This window comes from Leptonychotes weddellii, unplaced genomic scaffold (genome assembly GCF_054177405.1).
Source record: "Leptonychotes weddellii isolate Sample4059 unplaced genomic scaffold, ASM5417740v2 HiC_scaffold_11977, whole genome shotgun sequence".
Classification (NCBI taxonomy): domain Eukaryota; kingdom Metazoa; phylum Chordata; class Mammalia; order Carnivora; family Phocidae; genus Leptonychotes; species Leptonychotes weddellii.
In genome coordinates this window covers 1-5,056 of record NW_027698063.1, presented here as the reverse complement: position 1 = coordinate 5,056, position 5,056 = coordinate 1, and the positions used below count along the sequence as shown (strand labels likewise).

At 48.6% G+C, this 5,056-nt stretch overlaps 1 long non-coding RNA gene across 1 annotated transcript; it reads right to left on the bottom strand.

Moving 5' to 3' along the window:
* Positions 1 to 4,203: 4,203 nt before the first annotated feature.
* On the bottom strand, positions 4,204 to 4,987 carry LOC115942981 (uncharacterized). The gene is made up of 2 exons (XR_004077571.2): positions 4,725 to 4,987; positions 4,204 to 4,530 (listed from the first exon to the last, which is right to left on the bottom strand). It is a non-coding gene; the product is annotated as an uncharacterized LOC115942981 (long non-coding RNA).
* Between the last annotated feature and the right edge of the window lie 69 nt (positions 4,988 to 5,056).

Sequence of the window (5,056 nt, the reverse complement as noted above, 5' to 3'; positions counted from 1 at the left end):
TAGCGATGAACATTCTTGGAGTGGAGGTGGTTTGTTCCAGGTAGTTGCTATGCATTTCCCCACATGTTCACATGGTGGGAGCATATTACAGAAATAGGGATGTGAGACAGCGAGAGAGGGAACACAAGCAGGGGGGAAGCTGGAGAGGGAGAAGCAGGCTTCCCGCTGAGCAGGGAGCCCTACGCGGGGCTCGGTCCCAGGACGCTGGGATCATGACCTGAGCTGAAGGCAAGACGCCTAATGACTGAGCCACCCAGGCGCCCCTCCTCGGCTTGTTTTAATCTCTTTCTATGTTAGTACCCAGGTATCTCCTTTGCTCTTTAACTGCTGTGTGATGTTCCACCAGGACAGTTGTACCTTGACTTACTGAACCTTTCTCAGTTGATGTGCATTTGCCTTCTTTCCAATTTTTCACTATGACAAATGATGCTAGAATTAATATCATGCAAGAGTTTCTCTATGATAGATTCCCAAAGTTGGGTCAAGGTACATTCATATCTTTAATTTTAACAAATAATGTCAAGTAAATTTCTGAATACGTTTTACAAACACTCCAGCTGAGAGTGTGTAAGAGACTGCTTGCAACTAACCTTGACCAAACACTGACATTGGAGACTGTCAGTGTTTTAAACTTCATCAAGTGAATGTAAATATATATATATATATATATATATATACACACACACACACACACACACACTTGATTCTGTTATTGGTAATGTCGGGCATCAGTATTTTCTCTACCAATGAGTTGCTAATATCATTTGCCATGTTTTCTATGTTCTTTATTAATAATCAATAAAACCTCAAAACAATCAAAATATCCATCAATGGGTGCATACTACTCAGCAACGAAAATGGGACAAACATACACCTGAAAGGGGTGAACTCTGTAGCATATAAATTATACCTCAATCGGTCTGACTTAAACAAACAGGATCTGAACAAAAAGGGGTAAAACGGTAAGACACAGTGAAAGGAGAAAGACCTATGTTCCAGGATAGGAATTGCAACCCAGGAAAAGCTGAGGGGATGTCCAGGATGATAGCTGTGCAGTCAGCCAGCCAGCCTCGAGAGAAACCAGTCTCGACAGAAAGAAGAGAGAAGACACTTAGGGAAATGGTTTGTAAATTTACCATTGTCATCAAGGTGATTTTTAACCTCAGGGGGAAAAATACCTAAAATGAGTAGAACGAGGGGGCGCCTGGGTGGCTCAGTCGGTGAAGCGTCTGCCTTCGGTTCAGGTCGTGATCCTGGGGTCCCGGGACCGAGCCCCGCATTGAGCTCTGCGCTCAGCCCGGAGTCTGCTTGTCCTTCTGCCCCTCCCCCCCCCCACGCCTGCTCTTGTGCACTCTCTCCCTCTCTCTCTCAAATAAATCAAATCTTTAAAAAAAAACAAAATGAGTAGAATGTAATAGAACCATTCTGAGAGCATAAGGTGAAGAAGTGTAGTAAGTAGTGGAGTAAAGGAGCTAAATTTTCATCTCTCCATCGGTAAGTAGTGTCTAAAAATGATGAAAGAAAGGAAAGAAGGGAATGAAAGAAAAAAAAAGGAGGGAGAGAATGAGAGAAAGTCAGAGAGACATAGACGGAAAGAGAGAGACAGATCCCCGCTGTAGCCGCTACGCTGCTGCATCTAGTCAGGTGAGGTTATCATCATTTTCGCTGACTCCACTGTCATCACCATCATGACCGCCACCATCACGATGAGCATCATTTCTCCCCTCTCAGCCCACATCAGAGCTCTTCAAGTTCTGCAAAGGCAGAGGCCTATGAAATAAAAAACTTGAAACACCCCCCCAAGAAACACACATGAAATACAGGAAACAAAATTTCTATCAGGTAATCAAGGGCGATGACCTGGGAGAAGGAAAAGAAACGAGATGAACCCTGAATTGCCGCAGCTCACTGTCTGGAGAGAGTGTCTGCAAATACAGCCCAGCAGGGGCGCCTGGGTGGCTCCGTCGTTAAGCGTCTGCCTTCGGCTCAGGTCCTGATCCCAGGGTCCCTGGGATCGAGCCCCGCATCGGGCTCCCTGCTCCGCGGGAAGCCTGCTTCTCCCCCTCCCACTCCCCCTGCTAGTGTTCCTGCTCTCGCTCTCTCTCTGTCAAATAAATAAATAAAATCTTTAAAAAAAAAAAAAAAAAAATACAGCCCAGCAGAATCCCTGACTTGAGGAGACAGAACGGGGAGAGTGCAGGAGATTGAGTTGGCAGGGCAGAGGACCAGAGACCAGAGAGCTGCAGAGGGACAGAAACGCTGCATATCCGCAGAGGGTCCCACTGGAGTAAGCAGCAGACCCCCGGTCAGCACAGGCGTGTGAGGAAACTAGCTGAGGCCGAGGAAAGGACCACTCGCAAGGATGAAAGGTAACTATGCCCGGCGCTTACGCAAGACAGGGACTAGTAGCCAGAATGGGAAACCTCACAATTCAGGAGGCATCAGGTAGGGTACTCAGAAAGGTCTTGCCTCGGTGGTGTGGAAAAAAAAAAAAAAAAACAGATTCTACACCAATAGCTGCTCTGGTCCCACTAATTCTTTTTTTTCCCCCCTTAAGATTTATTTATTTACTTGGGGGGGGAGGGGCAGAGGGACAGAGAGAGAGAGAATCCTCAAGCAGACTCCCCACTGATCATGGAGCCCAATACGGGGCTCGATCCCAGGACCCTGAGATCATGACCTGAGCCGAAACCAAGAGTCGGGCGCATAACCAGCTGAGCCACCCAGGCGCCCCTGGTCCCACTAATTCTTAAAAGCAAGACTCAAAAGAACCAATCTGTTATCGCTTCTCGGCCTTTTGGCTAAGATCAAGTAGTAAAAGAACCAATCTGTTTCCAAATAACAGCATCCCAGAACAAAGCTTATGTTTAGGAATAAAAAGGAAAAAAGACACCGCACCAAAGGTCAAATACACAACGCCTGGCATCCAACCTAAAATCACGAGGCATGCAAAGAAGCATGGAAATACAACCCCATGAGGAGGAGTAATCACTCCATCACGTATTTATTTATTTTCCAGTAAAAGGCATGCCGACTGTAAAGGAAGATCTAAAACTGCTTTTGCTTACGGATATCATGACCATGTGGGTAGAAAGTCCAATGGAACCTACATGTTACTAGTAGTTTAACGAGGTTCCGAGATACAAGCATTTAGAGAGAGCTAGCCAACCAACACCGCCCCCCGCCCCCACCAGGCAAACGCCTAGCCCGTTGTTGCTGCGCTTCTTTGCTCATCTGAAACAAGGCCAGTAGGCCACAAAATTCCTATTGTGGTGTTTCTGTGTTTATTTCCCTCGTTCAAAGTAAGTTTTTATTCTGGCAGCAAGCCAACCTAGCGGTGATGTGGGGAGACCAGAATTCTGGAGGGAGGGCGTATTTTCTGGAGAGCAATTGTGTACTGCAGGCTGAGAAGCTGAAGAACACGGAAAGTAAAAACTCGGTAATTCTACCTGTCGGAATCGATCTTAAGGAAATAACCATTCATGCAAAGACTGATGCCCCGGGGCGCCTGGGTGGCTCAGTCGGTGAAGCGTCTGCCTTCGGCTCAGGTCATGATCCCGGGGTCCTGGGATCAAGCCCCCGTCAGGCTCCCCGCTCAGCAGGAAGCCTGCTTCTCCCTCTCCCACTCCCCCTGCTTGTGTTCCCTCTCTGGGCTCCCAGCTCAGCGGGGAACCTGCTTCTCCCTCTCCACTCCCCCTGCTTGTGTTCCCTCTCTCGCTGTGTCTGTCAAATAAATAAATAAAATCTTTAAAAAAAAAAAGACTTATGCCCAAGAATTCCACTGAACCACTACCCATAACTGGGGAAAAACTGGGAATGATTTAACTGTTCAACATTACCTTATAATGCATTTTATGTATCTATTCAGTAACATTTTTTGAAGAGGTTTTAGAGATTGGAAAAGCTAGTAGGTTAAATGGAAAAAAACAAAAAAAAAAACAGGAAAAAAGTTAATGGTAAACTTCGAAATTTACACATTATATGTTGTTATACGTTTAAGGTGTAAATACAACCAAGAAGACACTCCAAAATGTCGGCAGGATTTAGCGCTGAATATGGGACCCGATTTTCCTTTCCCTAAGTTGTCTTCAAGAACCTTGTGCTATTGGAATCTCTCTCCCAGAACCTCCCTTCCAACGCGAGAAAGAAAAAAGGCAAGAAAATCCGGAGGCACAGTAGCTGAAAAGAAACTCAAGACACAGAAATGGTAGCTCAGTTTTATTTTCTGCAGTAACAAACACTTCAAGCGCCCGTTCCTCTAGCAACAGGGAAAGAAACCAAGTGGACCAAGGGCCCCTACGGGCAAAAAATTAAACCCTGATAACAAAGTGGCCATCAACTCCAAGTACCGACTCCCTGTGCCTTGCCTAGTAAGGGGCACAAGACTAGGCCTCAGCTCCCCTTCCTTGGCCTAGGCTTCCCGGAGGAGGGGACCCAAAGCCCCGAATGTTTCGGATCACCAGGGAAAGCTGGTCGAGGAAGGAGTTGATCGAAACTCGGAAGAAGACGGGGTCTTCAGCAGTCCATCTCCTGAAAGTGAGCAAAAACGAAAATGAGGTTACAGGTGAGAACTGCGGTGGAGGGGCAGAGCACCAGCCCCCTCCTCATACATACACTAAACGCGCCAGTGCCTCCACGACGGCCCTCTAAGACAGAGACGCGACCCCAGCACCTGCCGCCACCGCCCCCCACCCCTCCCCACCTCCTACTCTGCTAGAACTGACACTGCCAGGGTGCTGCCGTTCACTGTAAGCTCCTTCTGAACCACCCCTCGGTGGCGTTGGGCATGTGAGGCCAGGGACCTGAGGGCCATCTCTGCCTCCAGGGGCGACCGGAAAGGCACAGTGAGCGTGCTGGAGGAGACGCGGTTAAGGCACCATCCGCTCCTGAATCTCCCGGTGCCCGAGGCCTCCTTTAGCCCTCAGAGGCCCGCTTCCACCCCAGGACGCCCGCACTCCCTCGCGCCCCCTGCGAGCACCCTGAGCCGCTTCCCTGACCCGTCAGGCCTCCTTCCCCCGCCCCCCCGCCGGCCCTTGGGCACCGACCGCCCCGCCCC